Source organism: Parus major, chromosome 8, assembly GCF_001522545.3.
Source record: "Parus major isolate Abel chromosome 8, Parus_major1.1, whole genome shotgun sequence".
Classification (NCBI taxonomy): domain Eukaryota; kingdom Metazoa; phylum Chordata; class Aves; order Passeriformes; family Paridae; genus Parus; species Parus major.
In genome coordinates, this window is record NC_031777.1 from 16,348,170 (window position 1) to 16,364,092 (window position 15,923).

The 15,923-nt window shown below is 40.3% G+C and overlaps 1 long non-coding RNA gene across 11 annotated transcripts in view; it reads right to left on the reverse strand.

Moving 5' to 3' along the window:
* The window catches only part of LOC107208118, a 59,412-nt gene that overhangs the window by 9,045 nt on the left and 34,444 nt on the right, over positions 1–15,923 (reverse strand). Inside the window, exons 1-5 of one of the 11 annotated variants that reach the window (XR_001523096.3) lie at positions 8,647–9,445; positions 8,478–8,569; positions 2,514–2,795; positions 2,110–2,261; positions 1,321–1,381 (exon numbers count right to left, since the gene is read on the reverse strand). This is a non-coding gene — a long non-coding RNA (uncharacterized LOC107208118). Of the gene's footprint in view, positions 1–1,320; positions 1,382–2,109; positions 2,262–2,513; positions 2,796–8,477; positions 9,446–15,923 lie in introns of those variants that run through there. The other 10 variants (XR_004498544.1, XR_004498549.1, XR_004498543.1 and 7 more) reach the window with 10 other exon arrangements.

A 15,923-nucleotide genomic window follows, 5' to 3' on the forward strand; every position in this document is an offset into this window, starting at 1 on the left:
TAATATGGGCATTGCTCTTTTGAAGTGTCCTAAAAGGGTTAAGGTAATTTTATAGCCATTCTCCAGGGCCAGGCCAAATACAAAGCTTTAAAATTTGTTTAAAAGTGATTTTAGGGAAATGCCAGAGAGCAGAATAGGTCCTGCAGACACAACACCAAGGAGTCTTTGTCACCATCGTTCTGTAAGTGCTGAAGAATTTCAGAGACCCAGTCAAAATTATGTATCAGCAGGAGGAAATTATTCCTTAAATGTCTAACTTCATCTTGAAAGTATAATGGTGAACGTAATAGCAAAATAAGACTTCACAAGATGAGAGCAAGACAGTCCATCAGCCACTTCCCTCCACAGACTTACATGCTGAACTCAGAATATTTACTCTAATAAAAAACTGACTTAATCACTTAAAAAAATTCTGTGGAAGCTGGCCCTTGAATGCATCATGTGTGCAGGAATTAAACATTCTTGCACCATTTTAACAGGGTGCCTTCAGGAACACTGGGGTGTATTCTCCTGTAGAAGCAGACACTTAACTCCCCTCAGCATTAACAGCAGATATGCTTACACTTTGAGTGGAGAATTTCTCTCTGTCTCTTTGCACAGTGCTCTAAGAAAAACTTTGAAGACATTGAGAGAAACAGAAAGCACAGTATATTAATTTTAAGGAGATGAAAGCAGTACAAGTCATTCCTAAATTTCATGGAAAATGCACCGTTAGTAACAAAGATGAGTAGAAAATTTCAAAATCATTCTGAGCAGCATTAAAATCAGTCTTCCCTGATTTTCTGTTTTTCCCTTCTTTTCAAAGCACATACATTAAACTCATTTTATGCTTATAATGTATATATAATGATTCTAGACAACATAAGAAGGACACTGGGATTCTTCCTATTTCAATGTATAAAGTGGCAAGCCAATTTATGCAGCTTAAACCATTGCTAAAGAAGATGTATCAAAAATTGCCTGTGATCATTACAAATAACAGCCTGAAATGTTCACAAGAAGCTGTTTGCTTATCATATTTTCATTAAAACATCTTTTCACCTGGTTTTCTTTTCCCATGCCTGTAACCTGCATTGTAATCAGTCTTATTAACTGAGAACATAAATATGATTTATTATGGTCTGATAATGGAAGCTACATGGACCAAGAGAAGGGATATATTGTCCTTTGATAAAATGGCTCTTTTTTCTCAAATAGAGCTCTATCATGAGAGCATGCAGAATGTAGTGAGTGATTATTTCCTGAGGGTGAATGATGGCAGAACCCTACAGAAAATCTTCTTGTTGGCCATGACAGCCTCCGAGTGTCCCCAAATCTCACCGAGTTTGACAACCTGCAGACACTTTTGATGAACTGTATTCTTCTGTCAGAGACAGCCTGTCTGGGAGGAGAAAAGGGAACCTTTATCGTCTGATCTGCTATTATTGTCTTGATCTTTTATAAGCAATCTCTAATGCACATGAATATAATATCCTTTCACAGAAGTGCCAAACATAATAGAAATGTAGTTAAAGGACCCTTTTCCCGGTTATGTAAATGTCCTAATACCATAATTAGAAAAGATGGGTTGTGAATGATAGCAGCAAGGAAAGGGTAATCAAAATGTTTTAACATTATCTTTCTGTTTTAAAGACCAAAATCTGTGATAAATAGCATTTATGGTAGATACGGGGAACCAGCTTGTGCTGAAGCTTTTACCTAAAAAGAAAATAGTTTTGAGTGTAAAACTGTTATATTTTCATAAAACACATAAATGGCAGCTGGTCTTAAGCCAGGAATGATTACTGGCAGATATGAGTTAAAGAAAATGAGTATTCCCCTCAAAATCCCTCCATGGCTGTTACAGAAAGAACAAAGCGTGATTATTATGTAGTGTATTTGAACAGAGGGGTGTTCAAGACCAACTAAGTTTGCCAGCAAATCTCTCTTTTATCTACATCCAGAAGAACAAGCATATCCAAATCTTTTTCAATTAACAGCTGTACACAGCAAAACACCCGTCTTTCTCAGCTCAGGCAGTCTGGCTTATTTATCAGAAAAAATTAACTGTTTTGGGGGGAAGGTTTCCAAGTTTCCCAGTAAAAGCAAGATACTTGATTTTTCATTAACCTTTTGACATCTGGAGCTGGGATGTCCCAATATTAACTACTAATGGTCTTCTGCATTACCAGTTGGTGTTGAGAGAAGTCCCAATTGTCCGAGTCAAAAGGTTAATCAGCAATTTCACACCGGTGATGTGGTCAGAGTTTGTATGTTACTACCTAAACAGGAGGAAGAAGAAAATAAAGTCATTAACAGAGAACTACATTTCAACATTATTAAATCCCTCTTGTATTTTCTTTTTCTTTTTTTTTTTTGCTAGAAAATATTTCATGATCTGTTTACTAAATATTTTGATTTTTTAGAGGACTTTGCAAGCCTTTACTGGGAAGTCCAGGTCCAAATATGTGACCAACTTCTTTGGTTTATTCTGCTTTTCAAAAGGAAAAAAAAAAAAGTGAAATTTTACTTACCCACCAAGTGCTCAGTTCAGGCCAGTGTGAGAGAGCAGTCTTGTGTCTGTAACTCATGGAGATTTTGGTAAACCTCTCCAAACAGCCTAATTCAGCCTGAGAGTTGTGTCCTCTCTGCTGGAAGTGAAGACATCTGAATGTTCATTCATTCATGGCGAATTTCATAGTGCAGATGCTGAATCAGAGATAAAGAACGCTGCAGAGGAAAAGCCAGAGTGTAGGCTTTCCCTCCTACCCCTCTTTCTGTTTTGATTGTAGAAAATAAGTCAACAGCAGCATTCCCTTAACAAATATGGACAGCAATATTATTTCATGAGAAAGCACCCACATAAACAGCCAGGCCAGTACCTCAGCTGGTGTCACTTTACTGTAGCATACTTTAACATGGGGCTCAAGAGCTCTCCTATACATAGAAAAAACAGATTTAATTTCTAAAACAAAATATAAAATATCACTGAAAATATTACAGCTTAGCATTTGCTAACAATAACAATGTTCACACAAAATGACTTCTCATTTGCCATGCTATTATCTGAAATTGTTAACCATTGCTTGTCTTGTGTTTAGCTCTGATCAAAAACCTTCTGATATCACCATATTTATCAGGCTAGTCCTATGATCTCGAGATTTTCTATCTTTTTCCTGTGTCCAGGACAAATAAGTAATGAATCTTGCCCAAAACAACCACTTTCATCCTGTATTTTTTCTGTATCTGATAGCTCCTCTCATCTCTTTCTTCAGTTCCAATAGAATCTATAGCTAAAATGTTTCCTCTCTTGATTGCCTCAGTTTAAATGGGGACAGGATTTTACTCCAGAATGTTCTGAAAAAAGTCCAGTCTTTCCAAGTGCCCTAATACTTAGTCCACCAATTAGCTGCCTATGGAGTCTGAGTGTCCTTGTACATCATCCCAGTCCCCACCTGCATACTTGGCTGCATATGTTTATGCAATTAGAAATGGTGAAAATCAAATAAAATTAGGACAAACCTGAGTGAGCTATAATGCTGTTTAATCTTTCAAACTGGATTGTTGAAAACTTGCTGAATTCCCCAAACCTCTCTCAGGTGCCAATGAGTGAGTCAATATCATACCAAAGATCTCACAGCATAGCAGACATAAATTCTACTTCCAGAATCTCACACACACCCTCAAATAATGAATCTAATGTCTCTAAAGTACTGTCAGGAAAAAAAAAAAAAAAGCAGTTTCCTCCAGTTACCAGCATTGTACTCAGTGGCCCAGAGTGCAAAAAAAAAAACCACAGGGCAGATTTGTGGGCGGGAGTGGTCACTTTAAAGGCCTGTGCCTTCTTGTACTGAATATGTATATATGTACTGGAGCAATCCAAGTCTCCTGCCTCCAAGGGGGGGCCACTGACATTAGCATATTCAGCTTTGCTAGATCCTGTTGGCAAGCCCTGAGAAACTTCACATGATGGGAGAATGAAAGTTTGTTTCATCTCAATCTGATGCCTCTCCAGACTTTACTTTTAAAAGCCTGTTTTGCACTTTGTTTTACAGAGTGATGGTAACTGGTGGCTTGCTAAAAATAATCACCAGTTTAGAATAATCCCAGATCATTTCATAAGTGTGACCTTTGTTAAAATAAGAAGGAATTTTCCTTGAATGGGAGAACAGAATTATGTAGAGTTGAAGCACAGTAGATCAATTAATAACTGTTCTTGGAAGAAAGACGCTGAGATCTTTTAACTCAAATTGTGAGGGCTTTAGCTTTGTATCTAAATTTATATTTGTTGCAGAATGGCATTGTTCAGTATAAGGAGGAAACTGCAAGTTTTGTGGCATTGGGTCCATAGGTCAGAAGAAAATGTTGTCTGCAGTCAACCAGTTCCTTTTCTTTTTTTCTCCTTCTATATTAATTTTCCTCATAGACTTAATTTCCAAATATATGCCTTGTTTACTCTTTGAGATCATAGAGAATTTCAGTGAGGAGGTGACCAGGTCAGAAACAGGTTTTCCATGATCACACAGTTACTGAGGTAGCTGCTCCCACTCACGTATTATGGGATGTATTATGGGATGGTCATAGAAAATAGAACTGGAAGGGTTCATCCAATAGCTGGCAGCATTCCCTAGATTTTTGACTACTCTGTCATAGAAATGCTCCAGTGATAGGTACTTCATCATCACACCAGTCAATTATCCCAACAGATAACTCTCCTAAGTGACAAATACAGTCTAACTCTGAGAGAGACCGATTGCTTTTTTAGGCGTTATATGTTTTGCTGGAATACAACTTAAATGTATTTTCGCCTTTCACCTTGTTTCCTCATTTATTTCTGTCTCTGTTACCAGTCCTTCACCATTTTTTACTTCACCTTTCTCCCTACCATTTCTACATTAAGTCACTCCCTTTCTTTTTTGTCTTCTGAACTATGTGTTCATTGGTACCCTTGCATTTCTTTTCTTCTTTGTGTCTTTCCAAACACATGAAAAAAACAACTTTCACATGCCAGCATCCTCACTACAAACAGACCTATCTCTTGATATCTCCCAGAAGGCAGCTACAATGCCACACTTCTATTCATTGCATCAGAAGCACTTTCCTTAAACAATGAGAAATTAAACAGATGTATTCAAATTCAGGTCTAAAGGTGATGTTCTTGAGATATGACTGAAGAGCATAGGGAAGCACACACAATATGCTCTGAACACACATATAAAGGAGCAGACTTTACACGGCCTCTAAAGAGGTTAATCAGAACTCCTGGCAGTCATGGAAAACAGATGCTTTCTTCCTGCTGGCTGGTAAGGTGTTTCATGTACAAAACGAGTTACAACACAGGTCTGGACTTGCAGGTTCCAGAGCACTAAATTAATTGACTTTGTCTCAAATTTATGCCAGATAAGTACCATCAAAAAGAGTTAAGATGGAACATCATCATAGGAAGAAAATAGTTTTACTTTTGCTGCCTCAAGTCAGGCCCTTTGCAATATTGTAAGGCACAGGTAGTACAGAAGTCCAGTACTGTCCCTGGGGCACTGAAGGCTGCTTGGTCTAACAGATATTTGGAGATCCCAAGATAATGTCCAAAATTCAGAGCAGCTCAAGCACCACTGTTTCTTTAAAAAACAGCTGTTTCAACATATTCTTTCAAATTTTAACAGAAAATTATTAAAGAGATGACTATGCTCCTATGTTCCTGTTATGGCAGGAAGCAGAATTTAAATAAATGGGAGGACTAAGGAAACTGTCTCCGTGCTTACAAAGGGAAAACAACTTTGTTTTCCTGCTTGTTTCATAACACATTATTGCTACAATATAAATGTTTTAACTGCAGTATTTTCCTATCTGCTTTGACCAGGATCTGTGCTTGAGAGGACTGAATGCAGAGATCTGAAGAAAGACTATTGAGGTCACCTGATAGAGGAGCAGTTTGCATTAGCAGATGAACAGCCTCTCTGTGGAAGGTCCACATATAAAGCAGGGAAACTAAACTTGGACTTGAGGGGCAGAGGTTCTTTGTTCCCTCCATGATCACAGACAACATATTTCCTCTGTCCAAGATTCATTTTTTCCCCCAAATAGGGATAGACATCTTCCTGTCTTCTCTCTCGGCTGGTGGCTCTTCCGGCTAGTGGCTGCTCCTGATTATGGGTAGGTCTGATGACTGTGAGTCTGACCTCCAGGAGGCCTCTGGACACTTCTACATTATATTTGATAATGAAGCCTCCTGTCGTATCCAATCAAGACAAAAAAAGTAAGTCAGACCAGAGAAAACTGTCTCAGCACAAAATGGCAGCCTCAGTGCAGCAAAGTCAGAGCCATTAGCTATTGACTACTATAGAAATACTGAAACTGCATCAGGGATTTCTTTCTTTAATTGCTATTTAGGGATTTAAATGAGATTTTTAAAAGAGAGAAAGACAGAATGTTTAGTCTACAATCACTCTTTGCTGCCAATACAGGCTATCATATAAATTACTTAGACACTTTTAAAAATACATTATTTACTCAATAACCCATAATGGGTCCAGAGCTCCTTTTACACGCTATTATAGAAGTACATAATTGCTGAATTTTCAAATGGATATTTCTTCTAGGCAATAGTCTGTAATGGCTCCTTCAAAGCTCTTAGGCTTTTATCATATGAAGGCCTAAGTAGAAAATGTTTAGTTCACTGATCATTGACCTAATAGAGAGCAACAGCTTCTCTGGAACAACTATTGTCTGTTGGGGCAGATGATGTATGAATGACATTTAAAAAAATCTTGGAAGTATGTGCTAGGGAAAAATTACTGCAAGTACTGCTGATGAGCTCCTCAGAATTCTTTTGTTTGGTTCTGCTTGGTTTAGTTTTTTATTGTGTGAGCTGTGTGAGCCCAAGAGCAAAAGAAAACAGTTGGTTTTGTGTATGAAATGCGAACTCAGTCTAGGACCCATTCGGATCAATGAGAGACATTTTGATGTTCTCAGAGATCATTCAGCTCAATTAAAAGTTGTCTCAAATGAAAATGCAATGTAAGAAGCTGAAATCTGAAATTAGAGAAGTAAGGGATGCTGCAATGGGGAAAAATCACATTTCTTGAAGTCATGCTGAACACAGTAAAACACACAAGCCTATCCTGAGCTTGATCTAGAAAGGAAATAGGCAACTTGACACGTTTTCAGCACTATGGCTACGAATCTCACAATCACTGAGCTGCTGTTCTCTTCTTTCATTTAGGTTTGAAGTCTGCTGCTTCCGTTTCAGACACAAAGAAAGTTTCAGATTCCTAAAGCTTGGTGCATTTTCTCTTCCTACATACTCTGGACAGTAAAACCCTTGGTATTACTGCCATATAAATGTCAACTGGATCTAAGTGCAGGACCAGTGAGGATGAATGTGAGCTGGGGACAGTCAGGCAGAGACCCTCAGAGATGCTGAAGGACACCTCCAGCTATGAGCCGGATGGGTCAGGAGACAGATCCTTGCTGGGTGACACAGCTCCCTCAGGGTCTTGGAGCAATGGGATGTGCAGCTCACCAGAGGAAGCTACTGAATAACCTGCTCAGGAGCAGGGTGTGATCTTAACACTGTGTGCCATCAAACTGGATCAGCTATCCCCAGCACAGCACTGTTTTGTATGTGCTCTGATATCAGAAGCACTCCCATGCTTTTTATCGTTGGATTTCTCCAGCCTGGTAAGGCTGCCTGGGACTCCCAGTATTCTGGCATGATTAACACAAAAAAATACAGTCGCTGGCAATTCTAATAGCTCCTTCTGTTTGATGCATCTGATCGAAGAGAAACTGAAATCACAGACCAATATGCACCCAGGCTGCACCAGTTAGCCTCATCATGCAAATGAGGCACACTTGCAGGTGAACTTATTAGAGATCAAATAGTTTTAGGCACTGCAGATAATGAAGGCAGAGCGCTTATGTTGCAACAGTCAGAGCTGGAATTTAATCATGTTGTTGATACCTACTGCAGCAGCGAATAAACACAGAAACAGCCACAAAAATAAAACTCTTAGAATGAAAGGAAGGTATAAACCAGACAAATAATAAGAATAAAAACCACACAAACCAAGGAGCACAGTGGTTTTTGAGAAGGAAAAATCTTGCTCATTAGATCTGGAAAGCCTTTGAGCCCCGCTTTTTTCAGCAAAGCAGTTGGACAAGTGGGGGGTGCAAGGAGAAGCTGATGGGGTGTCACTGTCTGTTCCAAGAGAGAAATGGCTCCTACCTTTGGAGATGGCCCTGCAAGGAGAAAGGGGAATGCCAAGCAGCACAATGCTTAAAATCAATGAGAGGGTGAAACATTGCCCACACTGGGGTGCAGCACTTACTAGGAAAGAATTAAGAATGAAACAGAGAAACAGCTTCCTGGGGTGGAATTAATAACAGAGGTTACACAGCTGACAGGCTGGATTAGCAATTTGGTAGACATTAAGCAAAAATACATTTTGCAGAAGCATTAGCCCCTTCTGTCTCAATAACCCCTCACATGCACTTACCATCCTTTATGTAAACATCTGGAGAGACCCTGAGAAGGTCCACTGAGGTTTGCTCATTTTAAGAAGCAAAGATGAGACCCAGCAGGTGAAACCTGCAAAAGGGAAACATTTGAATTCCTTCTGGCAGACAGAAGTGGATAAAAATACAGCTTGGCATTTCTTCTAGTACCATTTGGTCGTAGAAGAGCTCCAAAGATGTCAACAGGAAGCCCTAGAGGTTAGAGGGAATGATGTAACCATATGTGACATAATGCTTGTTGTAGAGATTTCCTGGAACTGATTAGTGCCATTCATGATAACAGCAGCCAACGAGAGTGTGAGGACTGGGTGAAGGCCCAGGCAGCATTCAGGCATTGGATATTTTTCATTCTCTTTTAACGCGATGTCTGGTCTCTCTTGTTTCAGATGCATAATAGAATTACTATGTGGTGTTCCCATGCAGCTTTGTCTGGGAAGACTTGGAAGCAGCACACTTACCAGCAATGTGCAGCTACTCCCACGCAAAGGGCCATAGAGAGAGAACTGCAGTGGTGGAAGGACAACAAATACACTGGGCTTCTCCTTCCTCTAGAATGCCCTCCCATTCCTGTCTTACTTCCAGAAATATAAGGTGCAGTCAGGTCATCCTCATCAGGATATTGTTTTATGCCTAGTCTATATAGAAATGCTATGAAGTGCCATCTATATTTAACAGGAGGCCTCTGATCTGTGTGAGTGGGTGGAAACCGATAGTGAGTGACATGGGTGCTGACAATGGCACACAAACTCCACGACACTCTTAAAACTTTTAATTGCATTTTAAAGTAATGTAACAAGGCAATGTTTAATGAGTACTTTGTTAAAGAAATTCTGACTTTATCAGCTAATTAAAGAGAAGGGAGGGTTACTGCACTAGGGCAAAAAATCCAGGCTGCTGAATGTCTATACTGTAGCAACATGTAATTCAGATTCAATTGGCAGCTTTGCAAATCTCCAGCCAGACAGAATGAATGATTACTTTTTTTTTTTTTTGATGGGCAAATAAATTATTATTATCATCATGATTATGTTAATGGAAAAAAGTAAAGGATAGGCAAGTACTTTTTTTGCCAGAGCTGGTAAATTTTCATGACACTTTTTGCAAAGCTGTCATATGGCTGGCTTAGATGAAACTGGAAGGCTTTATGTGGGTAACATTTAACTTTAAACATTCTTCATGGAAACTTGCATGGCACATAATTTACATATTCAATACCAGTGACAATTTACTTCTCCCATCTGAGCAGGGCTTTCAACTATGCCACTTGAACTAAATTAATAAACAGTAATTAGAGAATGTTGTGCGAGCGAGCTGTTGATGTTGAGAAGATTCTAATCAACACCTTCTTTTAAGGGCCAATTAAAGCTGAATGTATGCAATATAAACATCTTCTTGTATTTAGACATGAACTGGTGAACAAGGTAAAAAATAAAAACAATTACAGCAGGTTAGAGATGATCCAATGGAAAGATGAAGCTTCATTAATAGTGAAAACAGCAGTAATTCTGAAAACCAGTGACCACCTTCCATGGAGAAGAACTGACAACTTATGCAAGTTAATTCTGACCAGGATAAACCTCAATGCTTTCAATATCAGGCTTTTCTCTGAAAGCAGCTCTTTAGCTGCCTCCAATTTCCACTGCAGTATTCCCCTGTCTGTAAGACAGCTCTGCATCTAAAGTGAGTCCAGAGCTGCAGTAGAAAGCAGGCCTGCCTGGGGGAGGCAGTAAAGGTGAATGTAGTCACCCCGTTACTGCTGCCTCGTAGTAGAGAGAGGCTCCCTGGAAGGTGATTTGGGGAAGAATTTGCACAACACATCCCCCAGCAGCACTGCTGGTGGGAATACAAACACAAGGTGAGAGGTAAATCTGCCCCACATTATCTCAATTCTGTTACTGGGGAACAGAAACAGTGAGTCCAGGAGAGCTAATGCACTTGTACCTGTTACCTGTGAGTAGTCCCTCACCCCACCACAAAGGGAAGGTGGTTGACTCCTGAAAGGTGAACTTCAGACAACCCTTGTCCAAAATTCCAGAAGGACAGAAGGAAGACCATATTCGTCTTACACAGAGAGGATCCTCAGTGTACCAAAGGGAGCCTGCAGTAGCAACTGAGACTTATGTTTCACCACTATGAACTGTCAGTAAGTTAAAAATAAGCATAACTTCATCCAAACCACAGCTCACTGCTTCCTAAAGCACATATTTTAAAAACAGGCGTCTAAGCTGGTGCAATGAAGCACATGCAAAATTTGTCCTCCAAGTCAGAAGATACAACAGGCTAATAAAGGTAAGGGAAACATCTGTTCCAATACTGCACCAGTAGCATTTGGAGAAAATGACTGCATCACTTACGGCCGTTTGGTATCCAGAAACACTGCCACAGTAATAGGATGTTGTCACCTCAGGCTCTACTGAAATCTAGAGGAATTTTACTTGTTTAAGAATATAGGATTAGGCACATGATCAGTGTTTCTTTCCTTTGAAAATAAACATTTCCACTTACCATTTCTATAGTGGTGTGAGATCATTATCTTATGACACTATTTCATTCCACTGGCATTATCTTCTAATTAGCTATTTAAAAATATATGTAAGGGGGTGGAGGTGGTGAGTGGACTTGTAAACCTGACAGGTCTGATGTGTTCTTACAAGCTCTGCTAATCCCAAACATTGAAAATATATTAGTAAAACCAAATTAGCACTTTAAAGAAGAACAACACAGCAAAAGCCTCATGTCTTGAACCCTGTAAGTTCACCATGCATCAGAGGGGCTCTTACACCCAGAACAAAGCCCTTGGGCAGAGGAAGGGAGCAGAAGCAGGGAGAAGTGAGGAGCAGCATGCCAAATGGGAAATCAGGCCTGGGAAGAGAGCACCACTGAAAGGCTGATAACCTCTATGGTGTGGTCAGCCCTACATTACAGTAGTCTCATTTCCTGAGGTGTTTGGTGTAGGACTTGGGGACTACTGAAAAGCCAAGCACAGAGAAGTTTACCATGGATTAAAAGATACAAGTAATGCCAAGAGAGAATATCTAACAAATTGTGTTCAATATCCTCTGCACTTTTTCCATATTCTGAGAGATTATCGCATTTATAGGCACAAAACCATAAAAGCTTCCTCCAAGATGCTTCATAATATATGAGCAGGTCTGGGGTCTCAGTTGTGGAATGGTAAGATTTAGGAAGATGGGTATTATAGCAAGCTGGATTCATTCCTTCTCTCAAGAGGTAGGCTAAATTCCTAACACACTCTTTGCAACAGAAGAAACCAGGACACATATATACCTGACAGGTCATTTCAGGGGTACTCAGACACATGCAGGAAGCACCCCCTTGGCAACAGTATTCTTCTAGCCAGTAGAGCCAAAAACTGTGATTTGTTTCTGTTTCTGAGTTGCTTTTAAAACTCAATTCAGTAGATGTGTTGGTGATTTTCAGGGTGTTCTGAAGGAGCAAAGTAAATGTTTGAAGAATTCTGATAGTATGAGACAGGTTCTAAAAAGGCTTTACTCCAATATCTGCAGTTCAATTCAATATGCAGCATGCAATATTACTTTTTTTCTGATCAGATGGGACTTCTAGGTCCGAATCTGCTTGCAATAACCGTGGTCCATCAGTAACTTCACAACAAACAGGGAGGTGCAGAGGGAAAAACTCGTGTAAGCAGGAGGGGAATGAGCCTATATTAATGTCTTCTGTAGATTTTTGTTTTCCATTGAAAGCTTTTTCTTGCCTAGCATCCCTTCATGGAATAAAATTGGTTGGAAGGGACCTTAAACATTATCTAGTTCCAGCCCCTCTGCAAGGGGAAAGGACACCTTCCATAAGGTTGCTCAGAGACCCACCCAACCTGGCTGACCTCAGTCCATTTTTCACACCTCTTCCAGTCCACTTGGTGAATAAATTAAATTAAATTCCTCACTTGCTCTCAATTCTTTTAAATGCAAGCCAAGCCTCTTGGCTTTTCATACCTGGACATCTACATTTAAAAAAAATGCTGTTGGATAATTTCTCTCTCTTTCATAGGCTGGTGATTTGGCCTATATGCACCCTGTGCACTCCCTAAGGCTCATGCATAACTGCAATGGACGATTAGTCCAGCTAAGTCTCCAGCAATTTCAATGGCTTATGCAAGAGTAGATGGGGCACAATATGTAATTTCAGCTTTTTTTGTAAGACTTTTCAATCTTTCCATGAACTAAATCATTTTATCAGTTTCATTCTCTCGTTCTTTCTTTTTTTTTCTTTTTTAAATTTGTCCCATTAAACTACAGAACTGGAACATATTCATGAATAGTTTCTTTCTGCTTTAACTCAAGGAGTTCCTGACATAACAAAAACTGGTAATTAACTGGCTTGAAGACTTTTACAATAGCCTCTTTAAATAAGTCCTACTATGCAGCACTTGGAGCACTGACTCCACATTGCTGATACCGCTGCAATGCACCCTGTGTTAAACAAGGTTTGCTACTCCACCTCAGCAACAATTCTTGGCTGTTTTCATCACTGCTCTCCTGCTTGGAAACACCATTTCTTTGCGTGGAAAAGGCTACTGAGCTCCTCCACGATGATTCCCTGCTCTCAATCCACTTGGCTCTGTGACACTTCCTTAAACACTCCATTATCAGAGGGCCACTTGCCACCAGCACAAGGACCAAGTGGCAGGTCTCCAGAGGCTGAGCACAGCCTGGCCTCCCCTCCTAGCTAGTGTCACAGCTGCTCTGTGCTGTTGGCACAGATGCATTTTGGCACACTTTGGCAGTCCCCATGACCTGCTCCTGCCTCACACCCTACTTGGAGCTGGAAGAGCTCTTCCTTATAGAAGAATCAGGCTTCAATTTTTCAAGTGTCACTCAGCAGTGTGTGATTTGTAGCTGTTGTTGCATGTTGTTTCTAAGCATAGTCAGTTTAGCCTACTCATGCTTATCTCCCCTGGTTACAGTACATTCTGTTTCTGATGAAAATATTACTCTGGGGAGTATTTGGCCCCACCATACATTTATGCTCCCTGCTAACTAGCCCAAGCCTTGTTGCAGTTTCTAATATTTTGCATCATTTGTAGTGCCAGCAATATGGTCTGTAAATAGCATGAAAGAAAACTTTAATATATATCTTCCCCCAGTGCTCCAGACAGATTGGTTCGCTGTGGAACAATTACATGTGTTAGCCTATATTTCTTGTAAAATCAAATCATGTAAGGACATCTCAGCCAGAACAAGCCATAAAGCTAGATGAGGAAAGGAAAAAAACATCTCCAAATATGTACAGCTTAAGTTATAAAACTATAAGAAAATAAAGCAAAATTGAAAAGGGCAAAGGAGACAAAATGTAAAAACAAATTTTTATACACTGTGTAATACAGAGTGAATGTCATTTTGACATTCTGGTATCATGGGCTGCCAATATAGTTCAGAAAACAAAGACATATCTCCAGAATTATGGCAATGCTGCTCTCTTACTTCAAAGCTGGTTATAAGATATATGTTTGTGGTTGCTCAGACTAACTGCCTGCTTGGAAACTAAACAAGGGGAAATAATATCTTGAATAATTGTATTTAAAGTGTATAGAAAGATCATGAATCTTTAGAACCACCTTTGTAAATTCAGCCCTTTTAGTGGGAGCCCACAACCACACCCCTCGGTGGAATGAGTGCCTCATGGCAGCTGAAAGTCCCCCAAACCTGCTGGACTCAGGCCTTCTGTAGGACATCAAGGAAGCAGTTGTAATACATTACTAACTTGATTTTATGCCTATGAAAAATCTCCTCCTTAACACAAATACTTTATCACTGTCAGCTGAACACATTTAACTTTTGAATTAATATTATTTTTCAGAGGTCAGACATGTGACAGTAACAAAAGTCTTTTGCCAAACCATGTATTTCAGGTCTGCATCTGAATTTCCCCAGAGCCTGGTACTGTTTAAATACGAGTAACTGCCTCTGGCTGATGGCTAATGTAATACTTCTGTTCTCTGGACTCCCTCAAGGCTCTGCTCATGGCTTCCTTCTCCACAGGTGTGGGGAGACACATCCACTCAGTGCCCTCTCTCACAGTACACACTGCTTAGCAGGTCGGGCAGACCTAACAGCCAGAATGTAGGAATGATGCCAGCCACTTTCCCTCCCATTTTGTGCCCAGCCTGAAGACTGCCAGGTGTTTTGGTGGAGCTTCAGATGGTGGCCACACGGTTTGTGAGGAGTCATGCCTCCACCGTGGGTCACAGTTGCCAGGCTGCCCTGGCACCACCAGTGTGGCTGCTGCTCTCCCTAGCACTCGTGGGATGGTGGAGTGGAGCAAAAACCTCTGGGAAGAGAGATAGCAGCTGCCCACTGACACAGGTGGATTCTTACAGAGGAAGACAAAGATGGTCTCCACTCTAGGGATGCTGTATTTTGTATTACTTTGCAATTGTATGAAATACCAAACCAGCACTCTGTACAGTAACTTTTGGTGGTTATACAGATCTAGGATGTTCAGAAGTATTTCAGGAAGCACAATTTTTGGATACACATGCAGCCAAAGATGCCTGGGCTCTGCTTTTGCTAGAAACAAGTAATATGTCTGCCCCACCACTCCAGTCCCTGCAACTCCAGCAGCCATTGATCAGTTTCAGTGAGCTTTGGGACAGGCCTGGTCTGTGAGTGGTTCCACAGCCCAGGTCCCCTGATAAGGGAAGTCACACATTTCTGCAGTATGGTTTCACAGCAAGCCTGCTGTCACCAAATTAACTATTAACAATACCAACTAATATTGCATAAACATTGCCATTAGCTTTCCCCAAGCAATAATGCTATGAATCCCGTTCCTCTGCTGTGAACTGCTGAGAGGAATTGAGGGACACAGTTCCCCTCTCCAACCCCTGGCAATTCCCATGATTCTTTTTCTCTCTGTCTCTCAGGACAGGTGGGGTCCAGATCTTCCATCAGTTAAATTTTATTTTCCAGCCTGCTCAGTAATTCAGATAGTGTTTTGGTTCACTTGGCTGGCACAGAGTATTTTCACCACACCCTTGTCTCTTCAGACAAACAACATCTTTTCTAACTGCTGGCAGAGCCAAACCTAGTGAGTAAGAAGGAATAGTAGTTAAGGCACAGTAAATAAAGCCACCCTGAAAAAATACCTACACAAAGCAAGATGAATGGGCATCAACTACCTGGACAGTATTGCTACTAAACAAGGGAGGAATAAATCAGACATGTCAGGAGCACTAGGATACCTGACAAACACGGAACGACGTTTCTTGAAACCGTAGTTTTATCTCTGCTTATTTGGATCAAACACTTGTAATAGTTGTGGATTAATTTCCTTCCCATAGTCAAAACAATAAAAGCCAGGCACCATTTTATTAATTTCCAAACCAGCGTCAGATAAGCAGAATTGCATTTAAAAAAGTAAACACCCTGCCATAGAATTGGAGGATA